Source organism: Somniosus microcephalus, chromosome 15 (genome assembly GCF_052327205.1).
Source record: "Somniosus microcephalus isolate GS21.2 chromosome 15, FLI_Smic_1.0, whole genome shotgun sequence".
Taxonomy (NCBI): domain Eukaryota; kingdom Metazoa; phylum Chordata; class Chondrichthyes; order Squaliformes; family Somniosidae; genus Somniosus; species Somniosus microcephalus.
In genome coordinates, this window is record NC_141001.1 from 119,106,158 (window position 1) to 119,119,335 (window position 13,178).

Below are 13,178 nucleotides of genomic sequence, written 5' to 3' on the forward strand. Positions count from 1 at the left end.
ATAGGGAGGGGCGAGGCCATGGAGGGATTTGAAAACTAGGACGAGAATTTTAAAATTGAGGTGTTGCTGGACCAGGAGCCAATGTAGGTCAACGAGCACAGGGGCGATGGATGAACGGGACTTGGTGCAGGTTAGGACACGGGCAGCAGGTTTTTGGATGAGCTCAAGTTGAGAAATTACAACAGCAGCTACACTTTAAAAGTGTTTCATTAGTTGTGCAGAGATTTGGGACATCCATGAAAGGTGCTACATAAATTCAAGCTCTTTCTTCAACAAGTTAGGTTCTTCTTCGGCAGTCCCTCGGAACCGAGGATGACTTGCTTCCACATTTAAAATGAGTTCTCAGGTGACTGATGAGTCCAATGCGGGACCTACAGTCTCTGTCACAGGTGGGGCAGCCGGTGGTTGAAGGGGCGGGTGGGTGGGGTGCTTGGGTTGACGTGCGCTCCTTCTGCTGTTTGCGCTTGGCTTCCGGCGAAGAGACTCGAGGTATTCGGCGCCTTCCCGGATGCTTCTCCTCCACTTTGTGCGGTCTTGGGCCAGGGATTCCCAGGTGTCAGTGGGGATGTTACACTTTTTCAAGGAGGTTTTGAGGGTGTCCTTGAAGCGTTTCCTCTGCCCACCTGGGGCTCTCTTGCCGTGTTAGAGCTAAGAGTAGAGCGCTTGTTTTGGGAGTCTCGTATCGGGCATGCGGATGATGTGACCCGTCCATCGGAGCTGATCGAGCGTGGTCAAAGCTTCGATGCTGGGGACGTTGGTGCGCCTATCCTGCCAATGGATTTGCAGGATCTTGTGGAGGCAGCGTTGGCGGTACCTCTCCAGCGCTTTGAGGTGCCTGCTGTACATGGTCCATGTCTCTGAGGCATATAGGAGGGCGGGTATTACTACTGCTCTGTAGACCATGAGCTTGGTTTGAGGTCCTGGTCTTCAAACACACTCTTCCTCAGGCGACCGAAGGCTGCACTGGCACACTGAAGGCGGTGTTGGACTTCGTCATCGACGTCTGCCCTTGTTGACAGTAGGCTCCCGAGGAATAGAAAGTGGTCCACGTTGTCCAAGGCCTTGTCATGGATTTTGATAATCTGGGGGGGGTGGCGGGGGGGGGCAGGTTGGTAGAGGACCTTTGTTTTACGGATGTTTAGTGTAAGACCCATGCTCTCGTATGCTTCGGTGAAGGTGTTAACGATGGTTTGGAGTTCGACCCCAGAGTTAGGTTACATTAAAACTCAGAACATAAAATTGGCTCAGAATAAACTTTGGTATGTCCTGAAGCCGTGAAAGGCACTATAGAAATGCAAGCCTCCCTTTTTTAAATCAAAAGATTTTTTGGGAGGGCAAAGCCATGGTAGTAGAATGGGAAAACACTATGTAGTGTGGGGTTAATACATTTTGGAAAAAATAATAAGAATGGGAATATCCACTGAATGGAAAGATGCTGAGCGATGCAGATGATCAGAGTTCAAAAGCCAATAAACAGCTCTTGGACTTCTCTGCAGCAATGAATCTTGTGCAGGTAGATAAAACCATAAAAAGGCCAATAGCGTTTTGGATTTTATAAATGAGGCTCTTTCCAGTCTTCTGTTATTTCATTTAGATGTTGGCTGTTGCTGTGGTATGGTTTTATGGGTGCCAGTAGACTTCAGCATTTCACTCAAGTGGCCATTCTTCATGTGAGGTTGCTCACTCACTGTTGGCGGGCTGTTTAAGCATGGAGCTGAGCCAAGCACAACTTGTCCTCATCTGATGCGTGCACGCTTCGTGAGGTGATCACTGGCAATCAGGATTGCAAACCCTGGCTGACTTTTTTCACCTCACTGGCACAGGGCCACTGCTGTTTTACTTGAGTCAGCTAACTTAGCACAGACATGGGATTCTTCTGGTCTGTGGAGTTCAATTTTACACAAGATAGTGCCGTTAACCACTAAGTCATTGAGGGAGCTTCTTACTTTAAATTGCTTCTAGATACAAATCATGCATTTTTCAGATCCATTTAAAAAATGTGCTTTTTCTTTTGAAATGGGAAAATTTACTTTTTGAACTGAAATATGTAGGGTAGGGAAAATATTTTCTGCGCTTCTCACTTGCTTTGCTGATTAATGGAGTCCTTGAATTTTTGTGGAAAATACTGGGCATATACAGAACAAAATACAACATCAAGGTCAAAATATTAACCATAATAAACAATGGAGTTACACACACCATCATATGGAACTGGAGCTATTAAGATGCTGAGGGTTGCCCATTTTTGGGTGATTGGGTGGGTTGGGGGGGGGGGGCGGGCGGGTGGGGTTGGAAAGAGACGATACTATTTTGGACTCCATTTGATGCATCTTTTAATGCCTTTGTTAATACAGGATTAAAGCCTATGAAACCCAGGCAGAGCGGACCTGCGGGAAGGAGGTGTGTGTGTGCTAGGCCGATGTAGCAGAGCCTGGTCTCCAATCGTCTTGGATCCCCTTGCCATTGGACCAAGACCTTGCTCTGTCAAGCCCGTGTGGTAGCTGGTGTGCAACGGCCACCCCACGTTAAAAGAATTCATGCACAGGCATCTTCCACCCTTTAAAATGAAGTTCAGGACCTGGAACATCAGGACCCTCATGGACAACCCCAACAGTGACAGAGACTGTAGGTCCCGCATTGGACTCATCAGTCACCCGAGAACTCATTTTTAGTGTGGAAGCAAGTCATCCTCGGTTCCGAGGGACTGCCTAAGAGAAGACAGAGTAAAGAAGTAATGATAAATTTGTACAAGGCAATGGTTAGGCCACAGCTGAAGTACTGTGCGCAGTTTCCAGTGTCCTGCTGTAGAAAGGACATTGAAGCCATAGACAGCGTACAGCAGAGATTCGTCAGGATGATGTCGAGGTTGAGAAAATATAGTTATCGAGAGACAAGATACTGAAATGAGATCCACTGCAGCAGAGAAGGCCAAGAGCTGTTCAGCGGTTTGTAAATTTATGAAGAATTTTAGCAGATAGAAAGTGAATCATAGAATGGTTAAAGCATAGGAGGCCATTCTGCCCGTCGAGCCCGGGCCGGCTCTCTGCAAGAACACTTCACTGAGTCCCACTCCCCTGCTCTTTCACCATTGCCCTGCATTTTTTTTTTCCTTCAGGTACTTATCCAATTCCCTTTTAAAAGCCACGATTGAATCTGCCTCCACCACCCTCTGAGGTAGTGCTTTCTTCTGCCAATCACCTTAAATCTGTGTCCTCTGGTTCTCGACCCTTCCACCAATGGGAACAGTTTCTCTCTATCTACTCTGTCCAGACCCCTCATGATTTTGAACACCTCTATCAAATCTTCTCTCAACCTTCTCTGCTCTGAGGAGAACAACCCCAGCTTCTCCAGTCTATCCACATAACTGAAGTCCCTCAACCCTGGAACCATTCTTATAAATCTTTTCTGCATCCTCTCTAAAGCCGTCACATCTTTCCTGAAGTGCGGTGCCCAGAATTGGACACAATACTCCAGTTGAGGTCAGACCAGTGTTTTATGAAGGTTCATCATAACTTCCTTGCTTTTGTGCTCTATGTCTATTTATGAAGCTCAGGATCCCGTATGCTTTTTTAACCGCTTTCTCAACCTGCCCTGCCACCTTCAACAATTTGTGCACATATACCCCCAGGTCTCTCTGTTCCTGCACCCCCTTTAAGATTGTACCTTTTAGTTTATATTGCCTCTCCTCATTCTTCCTACCTGTGGTAAACCACTGTTGTTCACTTCACTATTGTTCACTCTTGCCCATTGTTGTACCTGTCTGTGCATGCCTCAGCTGGCTTCGCCCCTGGCTCCACCCATATGCCCTGGTATAAAGGCGGCTGCTCTGCAGTCCCCCAGGCATTCAGGACCGGTCGACCACTGGAGGCATGCCTTCGTTCTTTAGCTAATAAAAGCCTGTTTGTTACTCACTTAACTTCCAGTCTTTCGCAGTAATTGATAGCGCATCAATTTTATTAGCTAAATTTTTTTCCGATGGAGCAAATCCTCAAACCAGCACGCCTGGAACTAGACCCTCAAGAGGCGGATGCATCTACCAAGTTCGCACACTGGCTGCGATGCTTTGAACTTTTCCTAGAAGCCTCCGTTGATTCTGTTCAAAACGATGGCGACAAACTAAAAATTCTGACCTCCAAGGTGAACCACCAAGCTTATTCGCTCATCCAAGATGCGACTACCTATGAGGGTGCCCTCGACCTTCTTAAAGAACAGTACGCACGCCCGGTAAATGAAGTTTACGCCAGACACCCCCTGGGGTCCCGCAAACAGCAACCCGGGGAATCGATGGAGGTATACCTACGGGCGCTGAAGGTGCTCGGCCGGGCCTGCAAATGTAAAGAGGTGTCGGCCGCGGTGTACACGGAGGAACTTGTCCGGGACGCCTTCGTCGCGGGCCTCAGGTCCAACTACACCCGGCAGAAACTGTTAGAGCAGGGCGAACTCGACCTGAAGAAGGCCACGGCCCTCGCACTCTCGCTAGACGTGGCCCAACGGAATATGGACGCCTACTCACCTGACCGCACGGCCGCATCGTGGATGGCGCGAGCGCCGCCATCCTGGGACACGGTAGGACCGCCACCCGGCACCACGCCACCCCCGCTACATCCCGCCAACGGCCCAACTTCTGCAGCGATGTCCTGGGGCCCGAAGTGTTACTTCTGTGGCCAAGCCAAACACCCCAGAGCGCGCTGCCCGGCGAAAAACGCTACCTGCTCTGGTTGTGGGAAGAAAGGGCACTACGCCAGCGTCTGCAAGGCTAAACCTACCCCAAACTCCAGCAGTGCCGTGTGTGGGCCGAGTGGGCCGCCATCTTGGATGTCGCCACCTTGGACGCCGCCATCTTGGACGCCCTCGACCATGTGTGATCCTTTCCGGCCGCCATTTTTGCAACGGGCCCCCGACTCACCTGATGACTACAGCGACTCGCCTGACCCTACGCTGGCCTCCGTTACACTGGACCAGTCTAGACCTCACCAACTAGCCAGATCCATGATGGACATAAAGGTAAACGGCCGCGCCACGACCTGTCTTTTCGACTGCAGGAGCACAGAGAGCTTTATCCACCACGACACGGTGCGGCGTTACTCTCTCCCGGTCCTGCCAGCGCGCCACCGGGTCTCTATGACCTCCAAGTCCCATTCAGCGGACATCGGCGGCTACTGCATGGTGACCCTTTCGGTGAGGGGCACAGAAACTTTAAACTGCTTGTCCTATCCAATCTCTGCGCTGCCGTTCTACTGGGGTTGGATTTTCAGTGCCACCTTAAGAGTGTCACGATGGCGTACGATGGACCCCTTCCCCCACTCACAGTCTGCAACCAGCAGTTTTCAAATTGCCCGCCGCGCACCTTTTGCAGCCTCTCCACGCTTAAAGTCACCCCCCCCCCCCCCCCCGTTGTTCGCCAACCTCGCCCCAGACTGTAAGCCAATCGCCACCAAAAGCAGGCGATACAGCGCTGGTGACAGTTTTTATTAAATCTGAGGTGGAGCGGCTCCTGAAGGAGGGGATTATCGAAGCTAGCACCAGCCCCTGGAGAGCCCAGGTTGTAGTCGTCAAGACCGGCGAGAAGCAGCGCCTGGTCATTGACTACAGCCAAACAATAAATCGATATACCCAACTGGACGCATACCCCCTCCCCCGCATATCTGATATGGTCAATCAGATCGCGCAATACCGCGTATTCTCCACTATTGACCTTAAGTCAGCATATCACCAACTCCCTATCTGCTATGAGGACCGCCAGTATACTGCCTTCGAGGCAAACGGCCGCCTCTACCACTTCCTTCGGGTCCCCTTCGGCGTCACCAACGGGGTCTCCTTTTTCCAAAGGGAGATGGACCGGATGGTCGACCAAAATGCGTTGCAGGCCACTTTTCCCTACCTGGACAATGTGACCATCTGCGGCCATGACCTGCAGGACCATGACGCCAACCTCGACAAATTCCTCCGCACTGCCCAACTCCTAAACCTTACGTATAACAAGGAGAAGTGCATATTCCGCACGAACCGCGTCGCTATCCTTGGCTGTGTTGTGGAACACGGAGTCATCGGCCCCGACCGCATGCGTCCTCTTATGGACCTTCCCCTGCCCCACTGCCTCAAGGCCCTGAAGAGATGCCTGGGGTTTTTCTCCTACTACGCCCAGTGGGTCCCTAATTATGCGGACAAAGCCCGTCCACTTATCAAGTCCACCTCTTTTCCCCTGGCGGCAGAGGCCGGCTTAGCCTTCCACCGTATCAAAGAGGACATCGCTAAAGCCACCATGCACACGGTGGACGAGTCCATCCCCTTCCAGGTGGAGAGCGATGCGTCCGACTTTGCCCTGACCGCTACCCTTAACCAGGCGGGAAGGCCCGTGGCCTTCTTTTCACGAACCCTCCAAGGCTCCGAAATCAGACACTCCTCTGTCGAAAAGGAGGCCCAGGCCATTGTGGAAGCTGTGAGACATTGGAGGCATTAACTGGCCGGAAAACGATTCACCCTACTCACTGACCAGCACTCAGTTGCTTTTATGTTTAATAACAAGCAGAGGGGCAAAATAAAAAATGACAAGATTTTGAGGTGGAGAATTGAACTTTCCACCTACAATTACGAGATCTTGTACCGGCCCGGGAAACTCAATGAGGCCCCGGATGCTCTATCGCGTGGCACCTGCGCCAACGCGCAGGTTGATTGTGGAGGGCCCTCCACAATGACCTCTGCCACCCGGGGGTCACCAGGTTCTTCCATTTTATCAAGGCCCGCAACCTGCCTTACTCCATTGAGGAGGTCAGGACCATGACCAGGAACTGCCAAGTCTGCGCTGAGTGCAAACCGCACTTTTATAGACCAGACAGGGCTCACCTGATAAAAGCCACTCGCCCCTTCGAGCGCCTGAGCGTTGATTTTAAAGGGCCTCTCCCCTCCTCCAACCGCAATGTGTACTTCCTCAACATTATTGACGAGTACTCGCGCTTCCTGTTCGCCATCCCCTGCCCGGACATGACCAGTGCCACGGTCATTAAATGTCTGAACGACCTCTTCACCCTGTTCGGTTTCCCCAGCTATATCCATAGCGACCGGGGCTCATCGTTTATGAGCGACGAACTCCGCCAGTACCTGCCCGCTAGGGGTATTGCCACAAGCAGGACCACCAGTTACAACCCCCGGGGGAACGGACAGGTGGAAAGAGAGAATGCGACAGTTTGGAAGGCCGCCCTGCTAGCCTTAAAGTCTAGGGGCCTTCCGACCTCCCGCTGGCAGGATGTGCTCCCCGATGCGCTTCACTCTATTCGGTCACTGCTCTGCACTGCCACTAACTCCACCCCTCACAAGAAAATGTTTGTCTTCCCAAGGAAGTCCACATCGGGGACATCGCTACCGCCATGGCTGACGTCCCCAGGGCCGGTCCTACTGAGAAGACACGTGAGGACCCATAAAACGGACCCCCTGGTCGAGAGGGTCGACCTCCTCCACGCCAACCCCCAGTACGCTTACATTGCGTACCCGGACGGGCGGGAGGACACAGTCTCCATACAAGACCTCGCACCCTCGGGGGCCCCTGAAACCAACATCACCGCTACCCACAATGAACCGGCGGCAACGGACCCATACCTAACCCCTGTAGACGGCACGCCGTGGCCCGCCATTGATCACCAACCAACCCAACACCCAGGAGGACGACACGCCAGTGCGCCGGCCCACGCGGGACTCGGCGTCGGAAGCTGCACCACCTCTGCCGTCGCCACGACGATCACGACGGCATACAAAACCCCCAGAAAGACTCAATTATACGAACTTTTAATACACTTCACCCCGTCGGACTCATTTTAAGCAAGGGGTGAATGTGGTAAACCACTGTTGTTCACTTCACTGTTGTTCACTCTTGCCCATTGTTGTACCTGTCTGTGCATGCCTCAGCTGGCTCCACCCATATGCCCTGGTATAAAGGCGGCTGCTCTGCAGTCCCCCAGGCATTCAGGACCGGTCGACCACTAGAGGCATGCCTTCGTTCTTTAGCTAATAAAAGCCTGTTTGTTACTCACTTAACTTCCAGTCTTTCGCAGTAATTGATAGCGCATCACTACCAAAATGTATCACTTCACACTTCTCTGCGTTAAATTTCATCTGCCACGGGTCCACCCATTCCACCAGTCTGTCTATGTTCTCTTGAAGTCCATCACTATCCTCCTCACTGTTCACTGTACTTCAAGTTTTGTGTTATCTGCACATTTTGAAATTGTGCCCTGTACACCCAAGTCCAAGTCATTAATGTACATCAAGATACCGACCCCTGGGGAACACCACTGTATACCTTCCTCCAGTCCGAAAAACAAGCATTCACCACTACTCTCTGTTTCCCGTCACTGAGCCTATTTCGTATCCATGCTGCCACTGTCCCTTTCATTCCATGGGCTTCAACTTTGCTGGCGAGCCTATGTGGTACTTCACCAAATGCCTTTTGGAAGTCCATGTACACCACATCAACCGCACTGCCCTCATCAACTCTCTCAATTACCTCAAAAAACTCAATCAAGTTAGTTAAACACTGTTTGATTTTAACAAATCCGTGCTGGCTTTCCTTAATTAATCCAGACTTGTCCAAACGACTGTTAATTTTGTCCCAGGTTACCGTTTCTAAAAGCTTCCCCACTACCGAGGTTAAACTGACGGGCCTGTAGTTGCGGGGTTTATCCTTGAACCCTTTTTTGAACAAGGGTGTAACATTTGCAATTCTCCAGTCCACTGGCACCACCCCCGTATCTAAGGAGGATTGGAAGATTACAGCCAGTACCTCCATAATTTCTACCTTTACTTTCCTCAGCATCCTAGGATGCATCCCATCCGGTCCTGGTGACTTATCTACTTTAAGTAAAGCCAGCCTTTCTAGTACCTCCTCAATCAATTTTTATCCCATCCAGTATTCTCAACTTCCTCCTCTTTCACCATGACTTTGGCATCATCATCTTCCTTGGTAAAGACAGATGCAAAGTACTCATTTAGTACCTCAGCCATGCCCTCTGCCTCCATGCTTAGGTCTACATTTTGGTTCCTAATCAGCCCTATCCCTCCTCTTACTACCTGTTTACTATTTATATGCCTATTGGATTCCCTTTTATGTTAGCTGCCAATCTATTCTCATACACTCTCTCTGCCACTCTTACTTCCTTTTTCACTTCTCCTCTAAACTTTCTATATTCAACCTGGTTCTCACTTGCATTCTCAATCTGACATCTGTCATACGCCCCCTTTTTCTGCTTCATCTTACTCTCTATCTCTTTCGTCATCCAGGATGCTCTAGCTTTGGTTGCCCTACCTTCCCCCCCCACCACCCTCGTGGGAATATACCTCGACTGTACCCGATCCATCTTCTCTTTAAAGGTAGTGATTGTTCGATTACAGTTTTGCCTACCAATTTACCCGGGCCAGATCCATTCTCAACCCACTGAAATTGGCCTTCCTCCATTTAAGTATTTTTACTCTATATTGCTCACTGTCCTTTTCCATAGCCAATCTAAACCTTATGATACTATGATCACTGTTCCCTAAATGTTCCCCAACTGACACTTGCTCCACTTGTCACACCTCATTCCCCAGAACCAGATCCAGCAATGCCTCCTTCCTCGTTGGGCCGGAAACATAATGATCACCAAAAGTTCTCCTGAACACACTTCAGAAATTCTTCCCCCTCTCTGCCCTTTACACAATTACTATCACAGTCTATATTAGGATAATTGAAGTTCCCCCATTATCACTAGAAACATAGAAGATAGGAGCAGGAGTAGACCATTCGGCCCCTCGAGCCTGCTCCGCCATTCAATGCGATCATGGCTGATCATCCAACTTCAGTACCCTGTCCCTGCTTTCTCCCCATATCCCTCGAGCCTTAAGAAATATATCCAACTCCTTCTTGAATATATTTAATGAATTGGCCTCTACTGCCTTCTGTGGTAGAGAATTCCACAGGTTCACCACACTCTGGGTGAAGAAATTCCTCCTCATCTCTGTCCTAAATGGCTTACCCCTTATCCTTAGACTGTGACCCCTGGTTCTGGACTCCCCGACCATCGGAAACATCCTTCCTGCATCTAGTCTGTCCAGTCTTGTCAGAATTTTATAAGTTTCAATGAGATCCCCTCTCATTCTTCTAAACTCCAGCGAGTATAAGCCCAATCGACCCAATCTCTCCTCATACATCATTCCTGCCATCCCAGGTATCAGTCTGGTGAATCTTCGCTGAACTCCTTCCATGGCAAGAACATCCTTTCTCAGATAAGGCGACCAAAACTGCACATAATACTCAAGATGTGGTCTCACCAAGGCCCTGTACAACTGCAGCAAGACATCCTTGTTCCTGTACTCAAACCCTCTTGCTACGAAGGCCAGCATACCATTTGCCTTCTTAACCGCCTGCTGCACCTGCATGTTTACCTTCAGCGACTGGTGCACAAGGACACCCAGGTCTCGTTGCACTTCCCCTTCTCCCAATCTATTGCCATTCAGATAATAATCTGCCTTCCTGTTTTTGCCACCAAAGTGGATAACCTCACATTTATCCACGTTATATTGCTTCTGCCATGCTCCTGCCCAAATCATCCTCCAGTTTCTCAGCATCCTCCTCACAGCACACACGCCCACCCAGCTTTCTGTCGTCTGCAAACTTGGAGATATTACATCTAGTTCCCTTGTCTAGATCATCTATATATATATATATAAAAGAGCTCTTCTGTCTGTCCCGATGTCTGTCTGTCTGTCTGTTCTCTATACGTTTGAAAGTTACAGAGCGTACCGACGCGCGCGTCACCTCAAAAGAAAGCTTGCGATTCCGGACCGGTCATAGGCGTATTTACGCTTCGGCCGGACAAAAACCGCGCCCGCGGTATCCGAAAAATGTTCAGCCTTCCGCTCATTAGCATCTCATTAGCGACCGTGTGACGTCGCGGTCGACCAATCGGACGGCGGGTTCCTTCCTACAGTTGAGTGTCGAGTGACTCGACGATTGACCAATCCTACGCTTCGGTGACCTGACCGGTCGACCAATCGGTGCGTGTGTGGGCGGGCCTTATCCTTCTGAACCGAGGTGAGTGGCCGCCATCTTGATTTTTCACGATTTTTTCCCCACACTTTCAGTGTGTTAGGGAAGTAAGGTAAATATTTGAATTATGTTAGGGAATTAATTAACAATTTATTTGAGTTTTATATTGTGTTTAGCAACCCCCCCCCCTCCTCCTCACCCTCGCGCAGGGGGGACTCGGGGCCTGAAGCTCAAAAAATGTCTCTCTCTCTCTCTTTCTTCCCTCTCTCTCTCTCCTTCTCCTCTTCCCTCTCTCCTCTTCCCTGTCTCTCTCTACTTCCCCCTCTCAGGTTTCACGGTGTCGGGGCCGTAGCGCGGGCGGGCCGCCTGAAGTTTCCCGCTCGCTAACGGCCGCCAGGCGCCACCCGCACTGACCGCGCATGCGCCGCCCGCGAGAGCCCGCTCCCGGCGCCGGCCGCCGCTCAGCATTCCCGCTATCGCAACGGCACCGGACCGCAAGCGCTAGGCAGGGGGAGGGGCCGGAGAGAGGGACAGAGGGGAGCGGGGGAGTAGGGGAGGGGTGGGGGTGGGCAAGGGGAGGGAGGGAGGGAGGGAGAGAGACAGGGGAGGGGAGGGAGGGAGAGGAGGGGAGGGGAGGGGAGGGGAGGGAGAGGAGGGGAGGGAGAGGAGGGGAGGGAGAGGAGGGGAGGGAGAGGAGGGGAGGGAGAGGAGGGGAGGGAGAGGAGGGGAGGGGAGGGGAGGGGAGGGATAGGACAGGGAGAGGACATGACAGGGAGAGGGGGGACACACAGGGGCAGGGAGACCAAGCGCCCCAAAATTGCCCTCGCAATGCGGGGCTCCCCAGCTAGTTAGTATATATTGTGAATAGCTGAGGTCCAAGGACCGATCCCTGCGGTACCCCACTAGTCACTGCCTGCCACTCGGAAAAAGACCCGTTTATTCCAACTCTTTGCTTTCTGTCTGCCAACCAGTTTTCTATCCAAGTCAGTACCTTGCCCCCAATCCCATGTGCCTTAACTTAACACGCTAATCTCTTATGCGGGACCTTATCGAAAGCCTTCTGAAAGTCCAAATACACCACATCCACTGGTTCTCCCTTATCTATTTTACCAGTTACATCCTCAAAAAATTCCAGTAGATTAGTCAAGCACGATTTACCTTTTGTAAATCCATGTTGACTTTGTCCGATCCCGTCACTTTTTTCCAAGTGCTCTGCTATTACATCGTTTATAATGGACTCTAGCATTTTCCCCACTACCGATGTCAGGCTTACCGGTCTGTAATTCCCCATTTTCTCTCTACCACCTTTTTTGAATAGTGGGGTAACATTAGCTACCCTCCAATCAATGGGTACTGTTCCAGATTCCATCGAATGTTGGAAGATGATCAGCAATGCATCTACTATTTCTAGGGCCACTTCCTTAAGTACCCGAGGATGTAGTTGTTGCTCCTCTCTAACTTCCCTGCAAATTTGCTCCTCTATATCCTTCCCACTAGTTGCTGGCCTATAGAATGCACCTAGTGTATGGAAAATCAGGATTAATAAACCAATACCAAGCACATACAGAGCCAAATGCCAACTCAACACCCAGCAGTGGGTCGCCTCCCTAATTCTACTACATTGCTCGGCGTCATTATGCTCCCGTTTAGCGCCTTGGGGCTTGTACGAGCTTGAAGGCATTATATAAATTCAAGTTACTGAACTATTTACAAACTAAAAATGTGTTGGGAGCGCTGGTAAAAAATGTTGCATTAAGGAAGTCATTTTATGTGCAAGGCTCCATTTTGTGGCAAACAGATTTCTTTGCAAGGCTAATTTCAGTATTTTGGAACAGGTCCAAATAAGGGGAGACTCAAGGGTGTGGCTCCATTTCCCTTTCCCTGTGGTTGGTGCCAACAGGATTTGCGACAGTTGCTTCAACGTTCTCGTAAATTTGCATATAACTCGCTTATTTGTCCCTTGGCCACACAACCAACACATTGAGGATGAGGCTTCTGAAATCATCGACAGATCTGTTAATGGCCTTGATCCACCCTATCTCTGCAACCTTTTCCCCTACATCCCAACACTTATTCCACATCAGCGTCTGGACTTCGGTTCCTCAGCTCCTTCAGAAGTACCAGAGTCATTAGTTATCACAACCCTGCTCACGAGAATTTTCTT

The 13,178-nt window shown here is 50.5% G+C and overlaps 1 protein-coding gene across 7 annotated transcripts in view; it reads right to left on the reverse strand.

Annotated features, from left to right (window-relative positions):
• The window catches only part of far1 (fatty acyl CoA reductase 1), a 136,048-nt gene that overhangs the window by 57,376 nt on the left and 65,494 nt on the right, over positions 1-13,178 (reverse strand). The gene's annotated exons all lie outside the window — the stretch shown is intronic.